The sequence below is a fragment of the Gopherus evgoodei genome, chromosome 9, assembly GCF_007399415.2.
Source record: "Gopherus evgoodei ecotype Sinaloan lineage chromosome 9, rGopEvg1_v1.p, whole genome shotgun sequence".
Taxonomy (NCBI): domain Eukaryota; kingdom Metazoa; phylum Chordata; order Testudines; family Testudinidae; genus Gopherus; species Gopherus evgoodei.
Window position 1 is genome coordinate 60526017 of NC_044330.1, and position 27852 is coordinate 60553868.

Sequence of the window (27852 nt, forward strand, 5' to 3'; positions counted from 1 at the left end):
CCTGCCCCAGCCTGGAGCCCCCTCTCCCACTCCAAACCCCACGGCCACAACTCAGAGACCCCTCCTGCACCCCAACCTCCTCATCCCTGGCCCCAGCCAGAGACCTCATCCAGTCCCACATCTCTTCCCCAGCCTGGTGAAAATGAGTGAGTGAACAATGGGGAGGGGGATGGTGGGGCCTCAGAGAAGGGGCAGGGAAAGGGCCTCGGGGAAGGGCAAGAGTGTTTGGTTTTCTACAAATAGAAAGTTGGCAACTCTACCCATCCATCGCCAACAAAATCCACACACACCCCCACATTCCTCTTCCTCCCCCCTCCTGGCAATGACATTCAGCTCCTCTCCCTGCCTCCCCACCTGCTTGCCAATCCAAGTTGGGGATGGGGGAAGACAATTTCCCGGGGTGGAGGCAGCAGCAGGGCCCCCAACCCATGTCGCCATGACACAGCACTTGGAGACCAGTTGTCTGGCAGCAGGTGTCTCGGCCTGGCTGACGCTGGGGCCTGGCTGAGCAGCAGGTAGGCAACAGCCCAAGGGTAGCTGGAGGGGACAGGGACCCCCAGCTGCAGAAGCTCTGAGCCAGCCTTCCAGCCAGGCCCCACCACGGAGCTGCTAGAAGCACCCACCCCTCAAACAAAGAAACCCAGGGGAGCCAGGTCCACAGAACGTGTCTGGAATCCAGCCCAAATGGTGCATCTCTCACACCTGGTGCATCCCATCACACTGTGCGCGCACACCCCTTCCTAGCATGCCGCACAACAGGCCCATTCTAGTCTGAAGAAAGGCACCAGCCTTGCACAGCCAGCAGCAGACCAAGACACATCTGGACTGGTTAGGCTGGACACCCTCCCCGCCCACAGCACCCCCCTCTGGCAAAGGAGTCCAGTTTCCTCTTCCTCAGCCCTAGGTTTTCCCTCAATCCCAGTCATATTTGGCTTGAACCTATCACTGAACCTGGCACACAAGAGGTTAAAAGGCACAGCAAGCAAGGGGGAGGGGCAGCAGCTGGCTCCCTCCTCCACCCAGCTGACTGAGGGGAGACGGCCCCTCTGGCTGATGGGGCACTAGGCTGCCATTTGGGGGAAACCTCTCCTCCGGTTCTGACAGGACAGGCCATTCTTGAGTGCTCCCCTGGGAGCATGGCCAGCCAGGAGCATGTGGCTCCACTGAGTGTCACTCAGCAGATCCCCTTACCACCCATGCCCCAGGGCATGGCAGCCCAGCACCAGCTCCCAGGCTGGCTGCTATTAACCCCAGCAAGCTCAGGAGAGAGGGTGCCCCTGCCGAGCCTCAGCATCCTGCCTGGAGCCATGACACAGCTGCTGGGCAAGGCCCGAGGCTCACAGCCCAGCTCCTAAAGGGGCACAGTCCACACCACCAACACCGTCTCTGGCCTCCCCTGTGCAGGTGCCCGGAAGGAGACTGAGCTAGAAGGGGCCACAGCCACAGAGCTTCCATCTCCATCTGGGACAGCCTACACCAGCCATCTGTTCTGGAGCCAGATGCCATGGTGATGGTCCACCTTAGGACAGCCTAGCTGGTGACATTCACTAAGGAAAATCACCCTGCTATGAGCCTCAAGAGAGGATTGCTGGTGCGATGGGGGTCTTGGGTCTCAACCCAGCTTTCTAGGGGATGGGGATTTTTGTGCTGGATCAGAACCCAGAGCCCAGCTCAAACTGCGGCCAGGAACAGTGGCTGAGGAGAAAGCTGTAGGAACTCCCACAGCCATCAGCAACACGCCCCAGGGAGCCTGTCCAGAGCTGGCTTGTGGCCTAAAGTGGATGGGGGTCCCGGCCGACATGGAGCTGCTACCCCCCAGCGAGCTGTGAATGCTCACATTACTTCCCTCCTGCCCTGCCCCCACTATAAGCCCCAAGCTCCCAACCAGCCCACTCTGCCACACACAGCCCTTGGGGGACCTTGCTGCCAGCACCTGACCCTGCCTGGCCCTCAGGAACCAGGAACCTGGCGGGGAGAACATGGATGCAGTGATTGCAGCACAAACAGAAAAAAAACAAGCAGCCTCAGAGCAAAGCCCAGGGCTCCCGCCCCAGCGCAGTCAGCCTGAGCCAACGTGCCGCATGCCCCAAGGCAGACCGGGCCCCTAGGCCCCCTCACTCACACTGGGTTACCCATCCTGGCTGCCATGGAGCCCCCTGCCTAACACCAGTGTGCATGGGGGCGGCTTTGTGCCCAGTCATGAGGCCAGCACAATACTTAGCTAGATGGGCATGCTTCAAAGAGCCTGGCAGCTTGGCAATGGCAGCCCAGCCCCGCATGGCACTCCCACCTGAGGACAGCAGCTCCCTGGTCTGGCTGCTGGGATTCCTGAGCTATGGATCTGATCCGACTCTGGCTGCTAGCAGCACCCAAGCTCGCTCTGGCAGAGAGAGTAACCCTGCGCTAGGGCTGTTTAAGAGGCCAGCAAGCTAGGCCCACCCGGCCCCAAGTGCCAGGGTCACAACCTTGTACTGCCTTCCCCACCCCCTGGGAGAAAGGCCATGCAGAACACAGCAGTGACCCTCCAACCCTTTGTGCCTGGGCTCAGCCCCACATGGCTCCTGGCAGCCTGGGTGGCAACACACCATCTTACAGCACCATCTTGCACTGCTAGGCACTGCCTCTGTGCCCATCACCATGGCAAGTGGGCACCCACCATCCTTCGAGTGTTACCCTATTGGCCCTCCTGACATGCTGCACCAGAGCAGCTGGGATTCTGGCAAACGCTGGAGAAGCCAGAAGGTGCCTTGAGTCCTAGCCAGGGATCGGCTCCGCGGTGTGCTCCTGCTCCCCCAGGGGGCTGTCAGGGCTCTGCAGGAGACCAGAGCATGGCAGGTCTGCTTCGACACAGCCCCGGCAGTGCCAAACTTCAGACCCTGGCACCGCCCCAGGACTACAGCCCCCTCTTCCCCAGCACAAGCTGCGCAGGTTAGACAGGGCAGGTCTTCCTGTCCCAGCCCTCGCTGTGCACGCCCCAGTCTGGCCGGATCTGCCATTTACCTGTGGGGGATGCCCAGGCTAACCTCCCCTGTCACTCCACATGCCGCCCCTGCAGGGGCACAGACCCTGCCCACAGCACAGTGCCCATATTCCAGCCTCCAAGGAATACACAGTCACGGCCCAGGCCCCTTCTCCAGCCCACCGCCAAGCAGGAAAAGGGCGGAGTTGTGCCCATCCCCCATATGCCCCCTTCTTCACTCATCAACTTGGCACTCCTATCCCCCAAGACTTTAATCTTCTTCCCTGCTGGGAGTACACCACAAACTGGACTGATCCCAGGTTGGGACCCCCCACACACACTCTACGGACACCATCGGTGCTGCTCCTTTATCTGCAAAGTGGATCAGCCATCAATGCCCCTTCTCCATCTCAATGCCCCCAGACCCAACTAAGTCCCCCTTCCCACCCCCCGACCCAACCCTGCCTGGTGGGCTTAAAAACCCCAAGCAGGAAAGCCAGGTTCCCCCTCCTCCCCCCTCAAGCAGCGCACTAGGGACCAGGCTGTTGTACAGCAGGGGCGCTCGTACCACTTTCCGAAGGGTCCAGTGCTTCCGGACCCACAAAACCAACCTGGCTACAGCTGGAGCTTGGCCTGGGGCGGCCATCGAGTCAACCCTGGGGGATCCACTGTGGGAGAGGAGGCTCCTGCCCCAGGGGGCCCAGGTGTTCCCAAGACAGACCAGGCTGGAGTGGAGGCACGCTGAGCCGAGCAGCCCAGCTGGGCTTGGCGTGGCCTCCCTCCCCCATCCCGGTCACATGCATCTCAACAGCAAAGAAAGGAAGCTGAAAAATGTCTCTCACTCTCCTCGCAGATTCCCCAGAGGCGTCGGGACAGTACAAGAGCCCATTGTACGGCTGAAATGCCAGCGCAGGGTCCAGCGCTCCCAGCCACCCTGTCCATGGCATCAGCACATCCACCTCATGGTGGGTGTAGAACAAGAGGCTCTGTGGGCGAGGGGAGCTGGGCATTCCAGCTCCTGGGCATTGCCAGCCTAGATCAGTGGCTGAAAGTGCTGGTCCTGACAGCCCTGTTCGCTGATCAGAGGGCAGAGCAGACTGGGGCCTTGGCTCCTTGCCACTGCACAGAAACCGCCCTCACATTGGTACAGACTGGTTCTCAGTGCTGCCCATCTCCACAGAGAGGCCAATGACTACATGTGCCTTGGAGGCAGGACGCCTGCCGTCTCCTGCATGGGAGCCCCTCGAGCCCAGGGCATCGTCCAGGTATGTGTGGAGGGGATGCCCATGCTGCACCTGCTCTGGGGAGGAGACTGCCCCTGGGGCTGGGAGACATGCACTGAAGTAAACGAATGTACAAATCCCTGGGCAGGATGAATCCACAGTCACAAGGTGGCCGGTGGCTCCCTGCACAGAGCAATGGCATTGGCAGGAATGTAGCAAAGGCATACTGGATCTCACCAGTAATAGATGCATGGAGCCCAGCACAGAGGCGGAGGCTAAAGGGGGGCACAAATTGGAGTCCAAACCAGGAGCATGGAGCTAGAGGAAATGAGACTGGGACAGAGCAGCTGAGAGCGTTCCCAACACAAGGGGAGAGCTGGCATCAAACCATCAGGGGTCAGGAGACAGCCCAAAGCCCTCCCCACTCATCTGGGCAAGCAACTGCCTGCTGCTGCTTCAGCAGCTTTCCCAACCTGGATCGCCTGCCAGATCCCACTGTGCTTTTTCCCATGCTGCCCATTCTGCACCAGGAAACTCCTGGATCAAACTCAAACAGCTGTTACGGCCTCCACCTTCAGATCCCTCCGTAAGGGTCCCTGCAGCCATGATGCTGACAGAGCCCTGCCTCCTGACCTTGGGGTTCAGCAAGTTCCCCTAGAGCTTCTTGGAAACGGGGTCTGAACCTCCCAAATAAAGCAATTCCAAATGCCCAGTGGTGCCTTATGGGCACTGGAGTTCACAGGATTGCTAACTCTCATGATTTCTCCCAGCGATATTTGGTGCTTTTGGTTAAGCCCCAGCACCTGGAATCCTGTGACAAAGGGAGAATCTCAGCCTTCATTTTAAACCCGCCTATGCGTCTAGCTCTCCTAAATGCAGGGCAAATCTCGCCAGACCAGCCTGGATGCTCAGCAAACAGCAGCCAAACCAAGAGAGCCCACCTTTTACTCTGCCTTCGAAATCTCCTGGCTTTGGGGGCTGACTTGTGATGTCTGAACACTTGGGGTTGGCCATGCTGCATCCAGACTACATCTCCTATGATGCACTGAGGTCAGGGGAGTGGGCACATGACAGGCACCCCTTGCCGCACCATGGGAGATGTAGTCTGTCCAGAGCACCTGATCCACAGAGAATGGGAACCAGCAGGACCTGAACTACAACTCCCATGAGGCACTGCGGTGCCATTTTCATGGGAAACGGGAGCCATATGGCTCCTCCCTGTGGCCAGCAGAGGCTTCTTGTGACAACAACAATTTGACTGGAAAACTTATTCCCGGCTCTATGTTCCCCTCCCCTGCCCCCCAGCATGACCTCCATGGAAACCGCCACCTGAGCTACAAGTCCCAGAACTAGCCAGGCAGGGCCAGGTTTCACCCAGATGCATTGACTTGCATCCCTTTCCCAGCCCACCTTTGTCCTTTGGCTGGAGGCCCGCAGCGCACCGATGGCCTCCTCTCTGCGTTCATACAGCACCCAGCACAACATCCAGCGGGGCGTCTGAGCACCACCATGCTATCACTATTATCTGCGCCCACTGCAAGCCCTGAGGCCACTGTGCCCCTGGCAGGAGCTATCATGCCCAGCATGGTGCATGTGCATCACCAGAGGATGATGTGCAGGGGAACAGAAGGCGGAGAAGCCAGCCCTGACACAGCACCATCAGCTCAGGGACTTAAAGCACCGTAGACAGGCAGGAGTGTAGCACTAGCCCCACTGCAGCAAGGGAAGCTGAGGCACAAACAGGGAGGAGCTTACCCAATGTTACAGACACAGAAAGAGTCAGGAGTCCAGTGCCCTACTCAGTTTCACGGCCTCTCTGGGTACAGCGGCCCCCACCACAGGACATCCAACACCTCCTTCCAGGTGAGAGGCCTGTGTTTTGGTCTCCGGTTCTGTTCCCCTGGCCTGCCCTGGATCTCCAACAAGCCCAGCCCCCTTTGGGCAGGAAGAGCACCCTGCCCACCCAGCCCAGAAGGCCAATTGTCCCCCAGGGTCAGCTCCATGCCTCGTCCCACGCTCGGTGCCAAAGCCAGCCGATGGACTCCAGCACAACAGCAGCTCAACTCTCACTCGCTACCCCCACCCACTGGGCTCCATCTGGAAGGGCAGGAGGTGGGGACGCCCCACGGGCCATGGCACAAATGGGGTAAGTGGGGAGCTTCTGAATGACCTGCCCATGCCCGGTTCTGGTGCCAGAGCACCCACATCAGCCTGCTCCTCCACAGCTCATTCATGGGCACTGCCAGGGAGGGACAGGCTCAGCTCCCCGCCACTGGCTCACATCTAGGCTCATCCCTAAACAGGATGTGGTTGAGGCTGAAGATCCTTTTCCAGCTGATGGAGCTGGGTAAACCAGCTCTGCTCCCACAGGGGCACCTTGCCTGAATCCATCCCGGGAGGGGCAGCACAGGGCCATTCCAACACCCCTCGCTACGGCACCCCCACATCACTGACCCCCTCAAAGTGACAGCATAGCTGCTGCAGGCTCTGACCTGTGGTCCCCAGCACTGCACTGAAGGCCAGGGCACCTACCAGGCCCTGCTCTGTCACGAGCTGCAAAGAACCTGAGCTGGGTTCCCAAGCCCCCTGGGAATGGGCTGTGGGGCCCCTGCTTGACAGAGTCCAATGCAGGGCTTGAGGATGCTGAAGGCCAATGCAACCCCCATAGAGCACATGCTCCCCACAGAGCCAGGTGGGCCTGGGGAGACCCTGCCCCAGATCCTCACCTGGTGCTGCCAACGGGGGCCCAGGGTAGCTGACTCAGAGGTACGGTGACCAGACATCCCGATATTTGGGTGGCTGTCCCACGTCCCGAAGATACTTCGCTCCACTGGCAGCACTGGTTGTTTGTTTGTTTTTTCGCTCCGTCAGCGGACACCCCCCCCCGTGTTCCAATGTTTTCTTCATCTCATCTGGTCACCCTACTCAGAGGGGAGCGCACCCCCTACGAGCTGCCCATGGCAGCTCCTGCACGCATGCCAGCCGTCCCTGGGGACAGCAACTCCCAGCCAAGGAGGTACCAGACATGGCCCTGCTTAGCTAGCAAGGCCCAGCAGGAGCTACAGCTGCAGAGGAGCCAAGGAGACGAGGTGTGTTTCTTGTCACTTCCTTCCCTGCAGCTTTGGCCGCGTCCGCTCCCCAACCCCACGGCCCCCAACACACAGTGGGCTCCCCCAGGCGCTCAGCAGGCTCCTCCTGGGGCCCCCACCGGACATGCAGCGGCTCCCCATGGGGCATCCCACAGGTGCACAGGGGCTCCCCATGGGGCCCAGCAGGCTCCCCCCACCCTCTCAGAACAGACTGGGTTCCCCTGGCCCCCTGGCACGCAGCGGGCTCCCCACAGCCCCTCCGCAGCCTCCCCCGGCCTCAGGGCCCCTGGAACACAGCAGGATCCCCAGGCCCCAGAACACCCAGGGCTTCCCAGCAGGGCCGGCTTTAGGACGTGCGGGGCCCAATTCGAAAGAGCTGCCGCTGAAATGCCGTCAAAGACAGTGGCAATTTGGCGGCAGCTCAATCACTTGCTGTCGTTTCTGGCGGCACTTTGGCGAAGGGTGCGGGGCCCCTCTTCTGGATGCTAAGGGGCCCTCTTGGGCGTGGGGCCCGATTCCCAGGAATTGGGGGAATCGTCCTAAAGCCGGCTCTGCTCCCCAGCGCTCACTGACAGAGTGCAGAAAGTCACAGCCTCAGCACAAAGTCCTGATCCACACCAACCGGGGCAGAACTGGGATTTGGAAAAGAAAATAAATATAGCTCCAGTTCCCAGTGCCAGATTCCTGCCATCTCTGGCATATTGCTGAAATAGAGTCCAGATGAGGGGACGGCCCAGTACAGCTCCCACCCCATCCTTCAGATCTCAGACAGGGAGGAATTTCAGAGCCTGGAGGGAGGAGCCAGGAGGGAGCTGCACACCAGCCCCAGGTAACGGAAGGCACCGGGCTCTGTGCAGCCCACAGAGAGGGTCCCAGCACCGCCATCCCTGGCACACATGGCACAAGGCACCAGGGTGCTGCCCCCAGGTGTTGCCCCCAGGCACTGCCCGCTTCGGCTGAGCCACAGACCAGAGATCGTAACAGCACAAGCTCCCCCCAGCCAGGCTGCCCTGGCTGAACCCCTCAGGGGAGAGAAGGGCTTGGTGGGGGGAAGATGGGTTCCCTGGGGGGATAGGGGGGCTCCAGCTCACCTACTCTGTGTCCCCCCTGCTCAGGCTGCAGGCCAGGAAGCACCCCACAAATGCCTGGAGGCCAGGAGGGGCTCGGAGATGCGCCTGTGGGCAGGCAAGCAGACACAGGGGTCAGGGCTGACTTTGGCTCATGGAAGGTGGTTTATCTAAGGTGTCTCTTCTCTTGGGCTGGGGGTGGTGCGAGGCCAGTGCCAGGCCCAAGGGCAGGAGAACTGATGGGGCTGGGCTTGGATTTCTCTGCCTGTCCTGGGCAGGGGTGGGGATAGAACACAGTCAAGCCTCCCATTCATCCCCCTACAGGGCTGCTCCTGGGAACAGGGAGATCCAAGGACATTAAGCATCACTTCAGCAGATACAGTTCAGCCACCAACTCTCCCAGAATGGCTGGAATCACTAGGGGGTGGAATGGGGGGGAAAGACATCCCACCGATTCCATAGGACCCCAAATTGGAGAAGAGGAGCCAGTATCAACACACCCAGAGGGGCTGCAGGTTGGGACTAAGGGGCAACGGTGGAGCAGGGGGAGTGGGGAACCCAGGATTGGGTTAACAAGGAGCTGCAGGTTGGGAGTGAGGGGCATGGGCAGAGCTCAGACTTTAAAACCAGAAGGGACCATCGTGACTATCTAGTTGTGATGAAGTGAAACTGTCCTTAATGTTTCTTCTGAATACTGTCTGGGTGCCTCAGTTTCCCCTAGGCATTTCTTAAGTCTCTAGTGTGCATAAATGGATGACATTCTGTATCCTGGCAACAAATGGCTGGGGCCCTTCCCCCCTGCAAGGAAATAGCTAAAGGTGAACAAAGAGATCAGGTGACCTCCTGGCCCGGGAAAAAGACAAAGGCCAGAAAGGAGGGGCTGGAGGGGGTTTCAGTTTGGAGCTGGCTGGGGATGGGAAGTGAGGGCAGACGGGGTTGTCTGCCTCGCTGGGCCCCAGAATGGACCCAGCTGAGGGGTCCTGTTCTCTGTACCTACAAGCTCTGTTTTAGACCGTGTTCCTGTCATCTAATAAACCTCTGTTTTACTGGCTGGCTAAGAGTCACGTCTGACTGCAAAGTGGGGATGCAGGACCCTCTGGCTTCCCCAGGACCCTGCCTGGGGAGACTCGCTGTGGGAAGCACACGGAGGGACATATGATGAATGCTGCAAGGAGAGACCCAGGAAGGTGAAGCCATGCGAGCTTCTTGCCTTGAAAACAGTCTGCTCCGAGGGACAGGAGGCTCCCCAAAGTCCTGACTGGCTTTGTGGGGAGCAGTTCCAAAGCATCGCCCAGGGACTCCGTGACACTAGTCTGACCTCATGCACATTGCAGGCCACAGGACCTCACCCTCCCACTCCTGTAATAGACCCTGAAACTCTGGCTGAGTTACTGACGTCCTCAAATAATGATTTAAAGACTTCAAGTTACAGAGACTCCACCTTGACACTAGTTTAAACCTGCAAGTGATCTGTGCCACAGGCTGCAGAGGAAGGTGAAAACCCCAAAGGGTCTTTTTCAATCTGACCCAGGGGAAAATTCCTTCCTGACTGCTAACCTGGTGACCAGTTAAACCCTGAGTATGTGGGCAAAATCCACCAGCCAGACACCTGCAGGGGGAGCCCAGGGTTGGGTTAGCGGGGGCTGCCAGGTCGGCGGTGAGGGGCACTGTGGGAGGGAACAGAAGCAGGGTAGATTGTTAGCCAGCAGGGGCTGGGGCAGTACCATGCCAGTGAGCATGAAGCACCCACCCTTCACTGTAAAGGCTCATTTGGCATGAACTAGCGGATGAGTGGGCAGGGGGTGAAACAGGCATCAAAGGGAGCTGGTAAATGGTGACACCTCCAGAGGGGACAGAGCCCGGCATCCTGCTGCCAAGCTCTTCAGGCTGGACATTGGACCAGTGCCCCACATTGCCCCCAGAGGTGCCAAGGGAACCACTCTCCAATAGGCAGAGTGCTCCCACAGGGTGGGCAGTGCAACTCTGTTTGTGGGCAGAGAGCAGAGACTCCCTGTCACCCCCTGGGCCCCACAGGGGATGGTTCCAGGGCATTGCACCCAACAGGAGCCCCCAGCACAGCCTGGGGCCTCTTCTGCTGTCTTGGTGGCTGTCCCCCAAGAGGCACATGCACTGTCGAGCATGGGGGCCCATGCGGGATCCTGCCCGTGGGAGAGGCCGGCTCTGAGCCCTTCACCAGCATGAGCAGCAGCATGCACATTCCAGCCCCACTGCAGGAAAAGCAGGCACCATCTTTTCTGTAACTGCATGGGGAAACAACAGCCATGCATCCCTTTGCTCTTGGTGTCAACGGGAGGCTGCTCCCCCTCCAGGGCTCTTTCAGCAGCAACCCACTGGCTGCCAAAGCCCTCACTCTCCCTCTGGGGCAGCATCCCCAGCTCACTGTGAGAGAAAGCGACTCCCAGCATCAGAAGGCTAGTGACGCAGCTAGGGACACAGCCTGGCCTGAGGCAGCTTATGCTCTGCTCTGACCACTAGGAAACAGCAGCCCAATGGCCCCATCAGCCCAGAGTTGGGAGAGGAGCAGCTGGGTGCAGCCACAGGGATGCACTGAGAGTGGCAGGACAAGGAGCAGAAGCCTAGAGGAAGAGGCCCAAGCCAGGCACTCACAGCAAGGGCAGGGGAGGGCCTGGGATGAGGAAGGGCAGATCTGGTCAGACTGGGCTTTACCGGTGCTGTTAGATCTTTAGCAATCCCCTGCCCCAGGGATCCCGGTCTCACACCCCCACCCCTCCCAGGCTTTGCATGGGTAAATAGAGGCACAGAGGTCACGTGGCTTGACTGAGGTCACCTATGAGCTGCAGCCAGGAACCCAAACTGGGATATGTGCCACTCGCTGGGAGCCATGGATCGGATTTCACCCTGCACCCCATCAGGAGCACTGCACAGGAAAGTGGGCACTGGCCAGCAGGAGCAGCTTTTGGCCTCTGCTCCCCGGCTCCCACTCCTGAGTGTCCACATTGAGGGCAGAGAGCATGAGCTGCCCTTCAGCTTGGCTAAATAGGGAGCCCACTCAGGTCATCACAGAGCCACACTGGGACACAGACTCACGATTCCTGGGTTCTTTTCCTGCCTCCTCGTCAGGCCAGCCAGCTGACCTCCAGTCCCTCCCACAGCTCTGCCCCATTCTCGGGAGCACACCTCATAAGAACATAAGAACAGCCGTACCGGGTCAGACCAAAGATCCACTAGCCCAGTATCTGTCTACCGACAGTGGCCAATGCCAGGTGCCCCAGTGGGAGTGAAGCTAACAGGTAATGATCAAGTGTCAAGTATCAGAGGGGTAGCCGTGTTAGTCTGGATCTGTAAAAGCAGCAAAGAATCCTGTGGTACCTTATAAACTAACAGACGTTTTGGAGCATGAGCTTTCGTGGGTGAATACCCACTTCGTCAGATGATCAAGTGATCTCTCTCCTGCCATCCGTCTCCATCCTCTGATGAACAGAGGCTAGGGACACCATTCTTTACCCTTCCTGGCTAATAGCCATTTATGGACCTAGCCACCATGAATTTATCCAGTTCCCTTTTAAACAATGCTATCGTCCCAGCCTTCACAACCTCCTCAGGTAAGGAGTTTCACAAGTTAACTGTGCACTGTGTGAGGAAGAACTTCCTTTTATTTGTTTTAAACCTGCTATCTATTCATTTCATTTGGTGACCCCTAGTTTTTGTATTATGGGAATAAGTAAATAACTTTTCCTTATCCACTTTCTCAACATCATTCATGATTTTATATCATATCCCCCCTTAGTCTCCTCTTTTCCAAGCTGAAGAGACCTAGCCTCTTTAATCTTTCCTCGTATGGGACCCTCTCCAAACCCCTAATCATTTTAGTTGCCCTTTTCTGAACCTTTTCTAGTGCTAGAATATCTTTTTTGAGATGAGGAGACCACATCTGTACACAGTATTTGAGATGTGGGCGAACCATGGATTTATATAAGGGTTCTCAGTCTTAGATTCATAGATTCTAGGGTCAGAAGGGACCAATGTAATCATCTAGTCCGACCCCCTGCACAAACCAGGCCACAGAACCCTACCCATCCACTTCTATAACAAACCCCTAACCTATGCCTGAGTTATTGAAGTCTTCAAATTGTGGTCTGAAGACCTCAAGCTGCAGAGAATCCACCAGCAAGTGACCCATGCCCCATGCTGCAGGGGAAGGCGAAAAACCTCCAGGGCCTCTGCCAATCTGCCCTGGAGGAAAATTCCTTCCCAACCCCAAATATGGCGATCAGCTAAACCCTGAGCATGTGGGCAAGACTCACCAGCCAGCACTCAGGAAAGAATTCTCTGCAGTAACTCAGATCCCATCCCATCCAACATCCCATCACCAACCACTGGGCATACTTATCTGGCGATAATCAAAGATCAATTGCCAAAATTAGGCTCTCCCATCATACCATCCCTTCCATAAACTTATCAAGTTTAATCTTAAAGCCACTACTCCCCTTATTCTCTATCCCCTTTTTAATGATTCCTAACATCTTGTTTGCTTTTTTGACCACCTCCGCACACTGCGTGGACATCTTCAGAGAACTATCCACGATGACTCCAAGATCTTTTTCCTGACTCATTGTAGCTAAATTAGCCCCCATCATATTGTATGTATAGTTGGGGTTATTTTTTCCAATGTGCATTACTTTACATTTATCCACATTAAATTTCATTTGCCGTTTTGTTGCCCAATCACTTAGTTTTGTGAGATCTTTTTGAAGTTCTTCACAATCTGCTTTCATCTTAACTATCTTGAGTAGTTTAGTATCACCTGCAAACTTTGCCACCTCACTGTTTACCCCTTTCTCCAGATCATTTATGAATAAGTTGAATAGGATTGGTCCTAGGACTGACCCTTGGGGAACACCACTAGTTACCCCTCTCCATTCTGAGAATTTACCATTAATTCCTACCCTTTGTTCCCTGTCTTTTAGCCAGATCTCAGTCCATGAAAGGACCTTCCCTTTTATCCCATGACAGCTTAATTTACGTAAGAGCCTTTGGTGAGGGACCTTGTCAAAGGCTTTCTGGAAATCTAAGTACACTATGTCCACTGGATCCCCCTTGTCCACATATTTGTTGACCCCTTCAAAGAACTCTAATAGATTAGTAAGACATAATTTCCCTTTACAGAAACCATGTTGACTATTGCTCAACAGTTTATGTTCTTCTATGTGTTGACAATTTTATTCTTAACTATTGTTTTGACTAATTTGCCCAGTACCGATGTTAGACTAACCGATCTGTAATTGCTAGGATCACCTCTAGAGCCCTTTTTAAATATTGGCATTACATTAGCTAACTTCCAGTCATTGGGTACCAAAGCCCAATTTAAAGGACAGGTTACAAACCTTAGTTAATAGTTCCGCAACTTCATATTTGAGTTCTTTCAGAACTCTTGGGTGAATGCCATCTGGTCCCGGTGACTTGTTAATGTTGAGTTTATCAATTAATTCCAAAACCTCCTCTAGTGACACTTCAATCTGTGACAGTTCCTCAGATTTGTCCCCTACAAAAGCCAGTTCAGGTTTGGGAATCTCCCTAACATCCTCAGCAGTGAAGACTGAAGCAAAGAATCCATTTAGTTTCTCCACAATTACTTTATCGTCTTTAAGCGCTCCTTTTGTATTTCGATCATCAAGGGGCCCCACTGGTTGTTTTGCAGGCTTCCTGCTTCTGATGTACTTAAAACACATTTTATTACCTTTGGAGTTTTTGGCTAGCTGTTCTTCAAACTCCTCTTTGGCGTTTCTTATTACACTTTTGCACTTAAGCTGGCAATGTTTGTGCTCCTTTCTATTTTCCTCACTAGGATTTGACTTCCACTTTTTAAAGGAAGTCTTTTTCTCTCTCATTGCTTCTTTTACATGGTTGTTAAGCCACGGTGGCTCTTTTTTAGTTCTTTTACTGCGTTTCTTAATTTGGGGTATACATTGAAGTTGGGCCTCTATGATGGTGTCTTTAAAAAGGGCCCATGCAACTTGCAGGGATTTCACTTTAGTCACTGTATCTTTTAACTTTGTTTAACTAACCTCCTCATTTTTGTATAGTTACCCCTTTTGAAATTAAATGCCACAGTGTTGGGCTGTTGAGGTGTTCTTCCCACCACAGGGATGTTGAATGTTATTGTATTATAGTCACTATTTCCAAGTAGTCCTGCTATAGTTACCTCTTGGACCAGCTCCTGCACTCCACTCAGGATTAAATCTAGAGTTGCCTCTCCCCTTGTGGGTTCCCGTACCAGCTGCTCCATGAAGCAGTCATTTAAAGTATCGAGAAATTTCATCTCTGCATTTCGTCCTGAAGTGAAATGTTCCCAGTCAATATGGGGATAATTGAAATCCCCCACTATTACTGGGTTCTTAATTTTGATAGCCTCTCTAATTTCCCTTAGCATTTCAACATCACTATTACTGTCCTGGTCAGGTGGTCGATAATAGATCCCTAATGTTATATTTTTATTAGAGCATGAAATTTCTATCCATAGTGATTCTATGGAACATGTGGATTCGCTTAAGATTTACACTTCATTTGAATCTACATTTTCTTTCACATATAGTGCCACTCCTCCCCCTGCACGACCTGTTCTGTCCTTCCGATATATTTTGTACCCCGGAATGATTGTGTCCCATTGACTGCTCTCAGTCCACCAGGTTTCTGTGATGCCTATTATATCAATATCCTCCTTTATCACAAGGCACTTGTCATAAACAGATAGCTAAGGGTTAATGTTCTTTTACCTGTAAAGGGTTAACACAGGGAACCAATCAGGAAACAAGACTTTTCAAATCTGGGTGGAGGGAAGTTTAGGGTGTGAGTTCTTTGTTCTTTGTCTTGTGTCTGTGCCCTCTCAGCTATGAGAGTGATTTTTCTATCTCCTGGCTTTCTAATCTTCTCTTTCCGAGTTGTAAGTACAAAGATAGTAAGACAATAGGTTTATATTGTTTTTTTTTGTATTTACATGTGTGTAGTTGCTGGAGTGTTTTGAATTGTATTCTTTTTGGATAAGGCTGTTTATTCCTTTTTTCCCTTTAAGCAATTGACCCTGTATATTGCCACCTTGATACAGAGACTATATATTATGTCCTTTTTCATTCTTTTTATATAAAGCTTTCTTTTTAAGACCTGTTGGAGTTTTTCTTTAGTGGGGACTCCAGGGAATTGATTCTGCAGCTCACCAGGGAATCAGTGGGAGGAAGAAGTCAGGGGGAAAATCTCTTTGTGTTAGATTTACTAAGCCTGACTTTGCATACCCTCTGGGTGAGGGGGAGAGATTAGATCTCTCGGTACTTGTGTTTCCAGGACTGGAAGCAGAGAATCTCCTAGGGTCGTCCAGGGAGGGGAGCCTGGGAGGAAGTAACCAGGAAACAAGGGGAGGGGGTTATTTCCCTTTGTTGTAGGACTCAAGGCATCTGAGTCTGGGGGTCCCCCAGGGAAGGTTTTGGGGAGACCACAGTGAGCTAGGCACTGTATAATTCCTGGCTGGTGGCAGCTTTACCAGGTCCAAGCTGGTAACTAAGCTTGGAGGTTTTCATGCTAACACCCATATTTTGGACGCTAAGGTCCAGATCTGGGAAAAAATGTTATGACAGCACTCTAGTTCACCCATATTATTTAGACTTCTAGCATTTGTGTACAAGCACTTTAAAAACTTGTCCTTGTTTATTTGTCTGCCCTTTTCTGATGTGCCAGATTCTTTTTTATGTGACTGTTTATCATCTACTCCGACCCTTACATTATCCTCTTCCGTCCTTTGTTCCTGACTATAACCTGGAGATTCTCTATCATTAGACTCTCCCCTTAGAGAAGTCTGTGTCCGATCCACATGTTCCTCTGCAGCAGTCGGCTTTCCCCCATTTCCTAGTTTAAAATCTGCTCTACAACCTTTTTAATGTTTAGTGCCAGCAGTCTGGTTCCACTTTGGTTTAGGTGGAGCCCATCTCTCCTGTACAGGTTCCTCCCATCCCAAAAGTTTCCCCAGTTCCTAATTAATGTAAACCCCTCCTCTCTACACCATCGTCTCATCCATGCATGGAGACTCTGAAGCTCTGCCTGCCTACCTGGCCCTGTGCGTGGAACTGGGAGCATTTCTGAGAATGCCACCACAGAGGTCTTGGATTTCAGTCTCTTCCCTAGCAGCCCAAATTTGGCTTCCAGGACCTCTCTCCTACCCTTCCCTATGTCATTGGTACCTACATGTACCACGACCACCGGCTCCTCCCCAGCGCTACACATAAGTCTGTCTAGATGCCTCAAGAGATCTGCAACCTTCGCACCAGGCAGGCAAGTCACCATATGATTCTCCCGGTCATCACAAACCCAGCTATCTACATTTCTAATGATCGAATCTCCCATTACTAACACCTGCCTTTTCCTAGAAACTGGAGTTCCCTCCCCCGGAGAGGTAACCTCAGTGCGAGAGGCAACCCCAACACCATCTGGAAAGAAGGTCCCAACTATGGGAAGGTTTCCCTCTGCTCTCATTGACTGCTCTGCTTCCCTGGGCCTTTCATCCTCCTCAACAGCACACAGACTGTCTGAACGGAGTTGGGACAATTCTACAGTGTCCTGGAAAGCCTCATTAACATACCTCTCTGCCTGTCTTAGCTCCTCCAGTTCCGCCACCCTGGCCTCCAAAGTCCGTACGTGGTCTCTGAGGGCCAGGAGCGCCTTGCACCGACTGCACACATACACCACCCGCCCACAGGGCAGGTAATCATACATGCTACACTCAGTGCAATAAACTGGATAGCCCCCACTCTGCTGCTGGGCTTCTCCCTGCATTGTCTCCTAGTTAATGAAAGGGTCGGTTTAAAGAAAGGGGTTTTGGAATATGGTTTGGAGTATAGGTTTTAAGGGGACTACAGGGGAAAAGGTAGGACCGACAAGGGACCCCCATTCCCTCCCCACTCCCCTGCCAAACTCCCTTGCGAAACTCCGTTAGCAGCCCCTGGTCACAAGCTCCCTGGTTGCTTGTGCGCGGCTTTATAAAGCCCTGGCCTGAGTGAATGCCCGCTCACTGATTAAGGCTCAGCCAATTACCAGAGGCTTCAAGCTTTCAAACCTTCCTTTGAAGCTCACAGCCTCCAACTGCCAGCCACAGCACATGCTCCTTCAAACAACCAAACAAACAAATGAACAAACAGACTGACAAACACAAGCACAACACACAGCAAGTAACCCCCAAACACAAATACACACACACTACAGATAGTCACTTACCCCACAGATGCTGTATTTGCTCCTCCTTCAGCTGGAGAACACCCTTGCGAAACTCCCTGTTAGCAGCCCGTTTGCACAGTGCTACCAGACCTCAGTGCTACCAGGCCCCTCCCTAACAGTGCCTGGCAGAGAGCAGGTCCCCTGGGCACAGTAGGGTGCAGGGCCAACACCTAAGGGCCCATGGCAAATGGAGACAGTCCCCCAGGGATGGAGCACAGGCATGTGCGGCAGCACAAGCACTGGCAGATCTCACGTGGGCTTGTAAATGGTGCTTCACACAGGGCAGCCAAGGGGGCTCAAAGAGCAGCTGCCAGAGCTGCCCATCTTCTTGGGCCCCGGCTGCTGGCGAGTGCCATCCCTAGGGTGACCAGACAGCAAGTGTGAAAAATTGGGATTGGGGTAGGGAGTAATAGGAGCCTATATAAGAAAAAGACCCAAAAATTGGGACTATCCCTATAAAATCAGGATATCTGGTCACCTTAGCCCTCCCCCCACCACACACTGCGACTGCAGGGGGGCAGAGCCAAGGAGCACCTGGGACCTGCAGCTGGCTGGTCACCTAGAACCACTCCAAGGGCAGCTCCCAATGCCCACGGACAAGGCCCCCTGACTCGGCCCTGAGCACTTGAGTGAAGACGGAGCGGCAAAGGGGGGCTGCTCTGCGGTTTGTTTGCTGCATGCAGGGAGCCAGCCATCTCCGCCAAGGTGCCGCTCACATGCCGGCCTTGTCTCTCTGGATGCTGGTGGGGGTCAGGAACTGGCCAGGGGTCACTGGACCCCCTTGAAACAGGCAGGACTGAGGCAGCCCATCCCCCACACCTGCTGTGCTCACAGGTGTTGGAGCCCCACCAACATTCGTCTGACCCCAGAGATCCGCTCCACTCAGTTCTCCCATTGCTGGGGGAACTGGTCCTCCTGCTGTGGCCCAGCCCTGCAGACCAGCCTCACCCTAGGCACCACAAGCTGGTGTCCCCGAAGTCAGATCATCCCAGGCCATCCACCACCCCCGGCTAGGCTACCTGTGCTGGCCCCAGGTGGTCATGTTGGTGCCAGCTCATACACCTCCCCCAGCCTGGCAGCCAGCACCCATCACGCCTCTGCCTGGTGTCCCAGCTGCACCGCACAGTCCATGTCCCACTCCAAACTGAGCCATGCCAGGACCTGGGGCCCTGCATCCTATGCCACAGCCCTGCGCACGCCCCACACAGCTCAGTCATCGTCTCACATCCCCCTCCATTGTGCAGGGCTCGTTCTCGGCAAACACAGCTCAGGCCACCTGGCACAGGTCAGTACAGGCTCCCCTGCACTCCCTCCACCCCCATCTGCCATATGCCACTGGCAAACACACAACCGGGCCACGCCCCTCCTGCTAGAGCAGAACTGACGAGGCCACCCAACAGGCTCTGGGGACAGAATGGCTCAGCCATGGGGCACACTGGGTCCCCAACAGGCCCCAGATCTCTGCGGTTATAGCCCTCAGGCCAGAATCCCCTACCCCAAGGCCTTGGGACATAGGGAGGTGGCTGGGAGAGTGACTGGCCCAGGCCTGGCTCTGGCCAAGCACAGCCAGTGGCAGTCGTAGTGGGACACAGTGAACAAGGCAAGTCTAAACACTGCGCTGACGTCATCACCAGGGTTTTCTCTGGTGACCTGGGAACTGTGTAATTCAATTACAGCCAGGCCTAGCAATCCTCCCAGCTGGGAACTGGGAGGAGAAAGTGGCTTTGTCTTAATTAGGGTGGGTTTAAGAGCTGATCTCCTGCAGCTCTACATGCTCCCCCACACCCCTTCCGCCAGCCAACCCCAGACTCTCAGCCACGGCTGGATTTGGGCAGCGGGGAACGTCAGCAAAAAGGGCTCACTTTCCAGGGGAGTAAGGAGCCCCAGTCGCTTCACAGCCAGCCTGGCAAGGGCCAGAAATGCAGCAGGGAGTGCTCTTCACTTCGAGACAAAAGGGCGCTGAGCCAGACGCACTGCCTTCCTGGACAGCACAGCAGGGAGTCCCTAGCGCACATAGACTTTTAAGAAACAGCCACAGGCGCTTTGCACCTCCAAAGCTCTGTTGTCTTGACCAGACTCCAACTTGGGTAGGTGGAGTCCCCCTGGATCATTCACTTCCTGTCAAACTGCTGTGCAGCATTGCTGGGGGCTATTAAACAGCTGCCACCTTCCAGCCCAGAGGTGGTTGCATTTCAGTGATGGACAAAGTGAGTCTCTGTACTGAGCAGAGAATTACAGTAGCCAGAAATCCTTCAGTACGGAGGACCCCCTCTGGCTTGAGTGACTGTGCAGGCAGGTCACTGCTATCTGCGCATGCCGCATCCCCTTTACCAAGAGCCCAGGTATAGTCCCTGCATTCACAGGCCCCGACAGGTCATTTCAGAAATGCCCATCTAAGGATTTCTTCTGACCAGCCCAGAGCTGGGCTGAGTGCATCTCAACTCAGACCCGAGTCCCCAATCCCTGCCCCATGCCCACTCAGCTCAGAGCTGCTCCTTCCAGTCCAGACAGCAGCGCCAGCCCTGCCCCCAGCTTCTCCCTGACCTGAGCAGAGGGCGCAGGGGGCTATAAGCAAGAAGCCAAGTAAGGGGAGTGGAGCAGAATCCTCCAAGCAGGCCCAATCTGGCCCTGGATCCCAGTGGCCAGAGACTCCCACAGCCCCTGGCATTTCACCAGCTCCCTAGGTGGCTCTAGCTGGCTTGTTCCCCAAACTCACTGGTCACCCTGCCCGCGGCACTGCAGCCTGCTCATTTCAGCACAGCGGATCCCAGTTTACTTGCAATTCCGGGAAAGAGCAACTTCCCAGCATCTCCGGCTCTGGGCCAGCCTCCGCCCCACTTCCAGGCCCTGACAGGCTTCAGCCATGCCTGGGGGGCACTCCCGCCCTCCACATCCACAAGCTCGCTCAGTCTGCCATGTCCTCTGAGTGAGTAAGGATCTCAGCCCTATCCACTAACCCAGACGAGCAGAACGCAGCTCCTCACGGATCCCACTTCACCCCACAGAATAGTGTGGCTGAACCGATCAGCATTCTTTGTGGGACCGCTGTCTCCAGTCAGCCACACCAAAAGCACAGCTAGGGCCGTCTAGCAAGACCTCTGCACTTCGAACCCTCGGGTGCTGGCTGCAGAGCCTGACAGAGGGGCTATAGGAGCTCACGCTCTCCCAGAAGACATGATCCCGTGGTAGAGGGAGAGCTTCGGCACACAGATCTCAAGAGATTGGGAGCCAAGTCACCCGACAATACCCCGCACAGAACCCACACACTGCCCAGGGTGCACCCCAGCCAGTGCCCCTCCCAGCCCCCGACAACTAGCCATGCCATCAGCAGCCCAGCTCGTTCGTGTTGGAGCCCCTGAGCAAGTTCCTAGGGAAAGCGAGACCCAACTCCAGAGCCAGTCCCACCCCTGGGACCCTGAACAGAGAGCAAGCTAGTGGCCTGCAGTGCTGTAAGGCTTCATTCCAGAGAGCCCCTCTCCTGCAAAGCACAGCCCCAAATGCCCTACACAATCCAGCAGAGTTGGGAGGGGAGACAGGCAGCTGAGATCTCTGTGGGACTAGAGTCAGTCAATTCTGTCCCTCCTCAGTGCTTCCTGTCACTCATTCAGATTAGCCCCCAGAGCCCTTCCCCCACCAGGCAGCTGGGTATCATCCCCCCACACTGTACAGATGGGGAAACTGAGGCCCAGATTGGGAATGCAATTTGCCTGAGCTTCCACAGCCAGTCAGAAACAGGAACAGAACCCAGCTCTTCCGGACCCACCAGTTCTAGCACTGAGCCACACGCCCTTTGCTGAAGCAGAGACGCAAGGCGGCAGGAGCCGCAGAGCTCCCAGCGGTAGGACTGCCGGGTGGGCAGTGGGGGGGGCTGCGATGCGGGTTTCTACAAAGGTAAAGGCTGAATCCTCAATACATGGGGAGATGGCAGGACATAACAATGGACAACTGGGTCACACCAATGGTCCATCCATCCCAATGTCCTGTTTTCCAATAGTGGCCACTGCCAGATGCTTCAGAGGGAGTGAACAGAACAGGGCAATTTATCAAATCATCCATTCCCTGTTGCCCACTCCCAGCATCTGGCAGTCAGAGGCTTAGGGACATCCACAGCATGGGGTTGCATCCCTCACCATATTAGCCAATAGCCATTGATGGATCTATTCTCCAGGAACTTCTCTAAGTCTTTTTGGAACCCAGTTATAGTTTTCGCCTTCACAACATCTCCTGGCAAGGAGTTTCACACGTTAACTGTGCATTGTGTGAAGAAGTAATTCCTTTTGTTTGTTTTAAACCTGTTGCCTATTAATTTCATTGAGTGACCCCTAGTTCTTGTGTTATGAGAGGGGGTAAATAACACTTCCTTATTCACTTTCCCCACATCAGCCATGTTTTATAGACCTCTATCATATCCCCCCTTAGTCATCTCTTTTCCAAGCCAAACAATCCCAGTCTTTCTAATCTCTCCTCATACAGAAACTGTTCCATGTCTCTGATCATTTTAATTGCCCCTTTTCTGAATCTTTTCCACTTCCAATACATCTTTTTTGAGATGGGGGGGACTAGATCTGCACACGATATTCAAGATGTGGGCGTACCATGGATTGATATAGAGGCAATATGATATTTTCTGTCTCATTATCTATCCCTTTCCTAATGATTCCCAACCTTCTGTTCGCTTTTTCAACTGTCATTGCCTGTTGAATGGATGTTTTCAGAGAACTATCCACAATGACGCCAAGATCTCTCTCAAGCGGTAATAGCTAATACAGACTCCATAATTTTGTATGTTTTAGTTGGGATTATGTTTTCCAATGTGCATTACTTTGCATTTATCAACACTAAATTTCATCTGCCATTCTGCAGCCCAGTCATCCTGTTTTGTGAGACCCCTTTGTAGCTCTTCAGTCTGCTTTGGACTTAACTAACTTGAGTAATTTTGTATTGTCTGTAAACTTTGTCACCTAACTACTTACCCATTTGTCCAGGTAATATATGAATATGTTGAATAGGACTGGTGCCAGTACAGAGCCAGGGGACACACCGCTATTTACCTCTTTCCATTCTGAAAATTGAATTTATTCCTACCCTTTGTTTCTTGTCTTTTATCCAGTTACTGATCCACAAGGGAACCTTCCCTCTTATCCCATGACAGCTTACTTTGTGTAAAAGCCTTTTATGAGGGACCTTGTCAAAGGCTTCCTGGAAGTCCAAATACACTATATCCACTGGATCTCCCTTGTCCACATGTGTATTGACCCCCTCAAAGAATTCTAGCAGATTGGTGAGGTATAATTTCCCTTTACAAACACCAGGCTAACTCTTCCCCAACAAACTGTGTTCATCTCTGCATCTGATCATTCTGCTCTTTGCTATTGTTTCACCCAGTTTGCCTAGCACTGCAGTTTGGCTCACCAGCGTACCAGCTTTCCAGGGGACGAGGGGTCTAAGGCAGCCAGCCCTTTCCAGGGGGCTAAGCCACACTCACATTTCTCTGCACAGCTGAGGAGCAGCAAGTTACTAGGTGGAGGCATCCAGCATACAGAGCCCATGTTCTCCTCTCCAGCCACGCTGCTTTACTGGCCCTGCCGCTGCCCCCGAAGCCAGCTGTGCCCAGCAGCAGGGGGACAGAGCCCACTCAGGAGCAGCAAGACCATTTGGCAGCTCCCCTGTTGGGAACATAGCCAGCCCGAGTGCCAGGATGGGGCACGGCGGGCAAAGGCCTCTCCTCTCACACATGTGGGGTGGGAGGAGGGGGAGTGCTCGCTTTACGACTCCCTAAGGTTGCTGCGCCAAAGGCCCCCACCCAAGGGCTATAGCAGTAGAGGAGCAGGTGTCACATGTGGCCAGCCAGAGCCCTAGGGACAGAGGGTCACAGACAGGAGGTGGGAGCCAACAGACATTCCCCTAGGTAGGGCTGCTAGCCCCTTGGGAGACAATGACCTAAAATCCCTTGGTTATCTACCAGGCAGTACTTTCCCCTCTCCCGGCTGCTGTGCCTGGCTGGCTGCTGCCCTCCACCCCAGAGGTGCCTGCATTTCAGCGGTGCTGCACTCCTACCTGGACTGGGGCTATGTGGATCTCATGATCAAAGGGAGGCACAGTCAGGTATAGTAGACACAGGACCGTCCCTGTGTTACACCTGTTCTGATAAGCAACGTCACCCAGCGACCAGTTGCAAGGGGAAGGCAATGGCCACCGTTTGGGTAGGACCTACTTTATTTCCTAGTCTGCCTGCAGAGTGTTGATGTGTGCGCACATACGGGGAGATCCTCATTTCCTGCCAGGTGCACCGTGCTCATGGAGGGCAGGTAGTCAATGGGAAGGGGCAGGTGGGAAGAAAGGAGCCCTAGTGCCTGCCCAACATTTTCCTAACTAGGGCAGCAGAGAGGTTGGCACCTGCTGGGAGGGCCAGGGCAGGCCTTATTGGAATCCTGGGAGGTGGGCGGGCAGAGAACCTGGACTGTGCCCACTGCTCCTCAAAGCAGTCTAGGGAGCCAGTGGACACTGCCCAGAGGAACTCTGCCTGGATGCGTGAGACCAGGGAGGAGCGGAAATAGGCAGGCAACTGGCCCTGCACTCGCCTCCAAGGGCACAGACCCATCAGAGAGAAATACCAGGATTCCGACAGCTGGAAATGAAGGTTATTTGTGCACAGATGGGCAGGGAGGGCAGCTGGAACCTAACGGGACTGAGTCATTGGCTGTTCCAGCAGGCTGGAGAGCCCAGCCCCAGACAGGGCCATCCCTTTGTCTGGCACGTTTCATGAGGGCTGTGTGCGCTGGGTGAGGGTCAGGGGCTAGCACCCCTGCTGCAGGGGCTGATTCCGGTACAAATGGGCTTGTTCTGCCTATGCCACTAATGCCCTCAGTACTGAAGGGAAGAGGCTTCCCAATGCAGGCCTGCTCCCCTGGCCGCCCTAGGCCAGGGAGAGACATCCCCCACCCCTCAGCCTCTGTCCCAGGCCTGCCCTCACGGCTGCAGAGAAACTCTTCCAAACACAGCACAAGCATGACCACAGCAGGGACACCTGCCAGTACCCCGAAACGACTCACAGATGTGTTGATACTGAAGCCTAATAATGCCACTTTAAAGAGCAGAGCCTGCTCCCCCAGGAGTCAATAGCAAAGTCCCATTGACTTCCCTGGCAGCAGGACCTGGCCCTGCATTTCAGTATCCACATTAACTGTTTCACTGCTGACCATAGTGGTGGGAGCAGGTGGCTAACATGCTCATCCTGCGATTCCCAGGGTCCCAAACCCTCCAGCCAAGCCCCCCAGGCAGTGTGGGGGTCACGCTACAAACACCCAGCAGCACCGAGCCCCGAGCACCCAGCTCCCCAGCCTGCAAGGGCAATTCGGTGCCACTGTGCAAGCTCAAGGCAAGAACCACTCTCTGCTCCCTCCCTTCCCAGGGCCCCTCCCACAGTGCCTGCCATTTCTCTGGGCTGCTCACAACCATCAGCCCCAACTCAGCTGCCAGCTCGGCTAGGCAGAGATAGGGGGCCCTAGAGAAAAACCTCTGCCCAGAGACCTGCCCACTGACAGGGCGCCCTCCCCAACAGCATGCAGACAGACACACACCCCACCCCTCTGCAACATGTTCCCAGCGCACAACCCCCCTCCCCCAACATGCACCCGGAACTCCTCCCCCCTCAGCAGCGCTGCACAACTGCATGAAAAGCGTCCCGGACGTGCTGTTGCTAGGGGCAGTCTGAGGACTCAGCACACACCCAAGCCCCCCTACTGGAATTCAACCCTCTCCCCCTTGAGCTGCAGGATCTTTCATACCGACCCCTAGGATCAGCTTCACAGCTCACCCAAAGCATGGTTCAGCACAGCGCCCCCTACCACTGCCCTGGGATGGGGCGCCCCTCTCTGCACCACTATGGGCTCCCTGACAGGTCTCCTGGCCAAACACCAGCCAGCTCCAGCCCCCAGAGCCCGAGTGAAGCGGAAGCTCCCAACCCCATCCTTACCCACCATGCCCAGCGGCCAGAGAGCCAGGGCATCACCAGGAAGTCAGGGGAGCAAGCGTTGCCAATGGCCCCTCACCCTGACGCTGGGCCTCCCCACAGAGCTGCCAGTGATTTTGAGTGGAAAGGGCTGAGTGTGCCAGACACCTACAAGGCTGGCCCTGCCCCCTCCCACACACATCACATCTGCTGCCCTCAGTGCGCGTGTCCCTGCTGGATGCAGGCAGAGCAGTGCTCTGGAATTCCCGGGGCATGGGTGTGCTCCCCACCTCCATCCCCACAGTGGGGACACTCCAGCCCAGGGAGAGCGGCTCCGGCTTCAGCTCAGGGATGACTCACAGCGCTGAGCACCTAGCTCCAGGAGACCTTGTCGCAGCCCCCCTGAGCAGATCCAGTCTCTCTCCACTCCTCAGCACAGCTGTGCCCCAGGCCTGTTCCTGCTGGCTTCACGCACATCTAGAGAACAGCGGAGAATAGCATTACTGGAAATGGAGACCCCTAGCCAGAGCTGCCAGGCACATCTGGCTACACTGGACGGGGCTACCCATCATCCCTGGCACAGGCTGACAGCCCCCAGACTCCCCCACCCCTCTCCTTTCGTCACTGTCAGCAGGTGAAATCACTCCCAGCCAGCACAGCTCTGGCCTTCAGTTTGGCCTCCCCATCTCCCCCCACCCCCACGACCCCAGCACCAGGGGAAGTGGCACAGGCAGACATGGCATGAGACCAGCATCATTGCAGCCACTCAGTGCTCCCCAGCACAGACTCCTGTGTGCCAGCACCCCCAGGACCAACTCTCCACCAACAGGGGTGCAAAGAGCCACGGCTGGGCAGAAGTGGGACAGCGCTGGGCACGCAGCACAGAACACAGTGGAGACAGCTAGGATCTATGCCCAGCTCCAGCCCCGCCACAGGGAGTGAGAGCCGACTCTGCCCAGGGAGCTGCCAGGAGGTAGCAGTTCCACCAAAGCCCTAAGCTGCTCTGGAGGGCCCCACACTAGCAGAGAGCCACAAAGGAACCAGATCTTTTCAGCCCGCAGTGCGGCACTTCCTCGCAGACACGACGAAGGCCACCAGCTCTACACCAGGGCTGAACGCTGGGCAAGGGACAAGCCTGGGAGAGGGCTAAGCCCCCAGCATCACAGAGGACCAGCACCAGCCCAGCAGAGCTGCCCAAGGCTCCTACGGACAGGACAGCCTGCACTGATGGAGCAGAGCACCTGGGGTTACACTAGCCATAGGCCACTCATAGGCCACCTTCGGCTCTTCTCAGGGGACTCATTTAATAATGGAGGTCCCATGCCAGGCAAGCAGGGCCCAGAAGACAGACAGACAGTCCTGACACTGGGATGGAAGGTGCTGACCCCGAGCCCGGGGTTTGCACCGTCCACCACAACCCCTTTTAGAATGAAGAGACCATCTCAGGGCTGGGCCACAAGGGATCTGAGTTCAGTCCCTGGCTCAGCCACACACAGACTTCCTGAGAGGTCACTTCGCCACTCTGTGCCTCAGTTTCCCACCTGGAACAAAGGGCACATGCACAGCAGTGTTGGGGGGACTCACTAGTGGCTGCCAGGTGCTCAGATACTGCAATGACAGACCATAGACAGTACCCCTGCTGCTGGACAAATGCAGCCTGACCCCACCACCTCCCACTGCTTCCCAATCCCCCAACCTGCCTAGGGCTGTTGCCGAAGTACCTATGGCCACATGCCCCTTCTCTGTACCAGAGGGTCCCGTAGCCCCCTGCAAGAGGGTGCGTTAGGAATGCTGGGGAGTTCCTCCTCCAGAGCAGTGTGAAGAGATATCACCTCTGTCCAGTATTCACAAAGAGCAGGAGCCAGGCCAGTGCCACCCGACAGCTCTGCACAGCCTGATGGGGGTGGGTGGGGAGCCAGGGTGCCTGGAGGGAATTCTGCACCGAATACACAGTGCTGTTACAAGCGCCCTTTGTTCACTAGCACTAAGCCACGCGCAGCAAGAACAACCAGGCTCTAGGTAGGGCAGAGGTTTCCTGCACTGACCTTCCATCTCCTGCTCAGGCGCTGTTCCCAGGTTACAAATAATAATGAGATTTGTCCACAGCACAAAGACAAACAGTTTGAAATGAACGGCAGCCTGTGCACAGGAAACGCCTGGGAGGCTGAATGTCAGGATTGAGGGGCACCAGCAGAGCTGGGGGGGAAGCCCAAGGCTGGGATAACAGGGGCTGCAGGTTGGGTCTGAGGGGCACCAGCAGAGATATATCTGTTTGGAGTCACAGGGCCAGGACACAGCCTAGATAAACAGTGACAGATGTAAGCAT

At 55.1% G+C, this 27852-nt stretch overlaps 1 protein-coding gene across 2 annotated transcripts in view; it reads right to left on the bottom strand.

Annotated features, from left to right (window-relative positions):
* Positions 1–27852, bottom strand: part of SHROOM4 (shroom family member 4) — a 68526-nt gene that overhangs the window by 34413 nt on the left and 6261 nt on the right. The window contains exon 1 of one of the 2 annotated variants that reach the window (XM_030575295.1): positions 3571–3953. The exons of the other annotated variant lie outside the window; for it this stretch is intronic. The gene's annotated coding sequence lies outside the window, so the exon portion shown is untranslated. Of the gene's footprint in view, positions 1–3570; positions 3954–27852 lie in introns of those variants that run through there. 2 annotated transcript variants of the gene reach the window in all.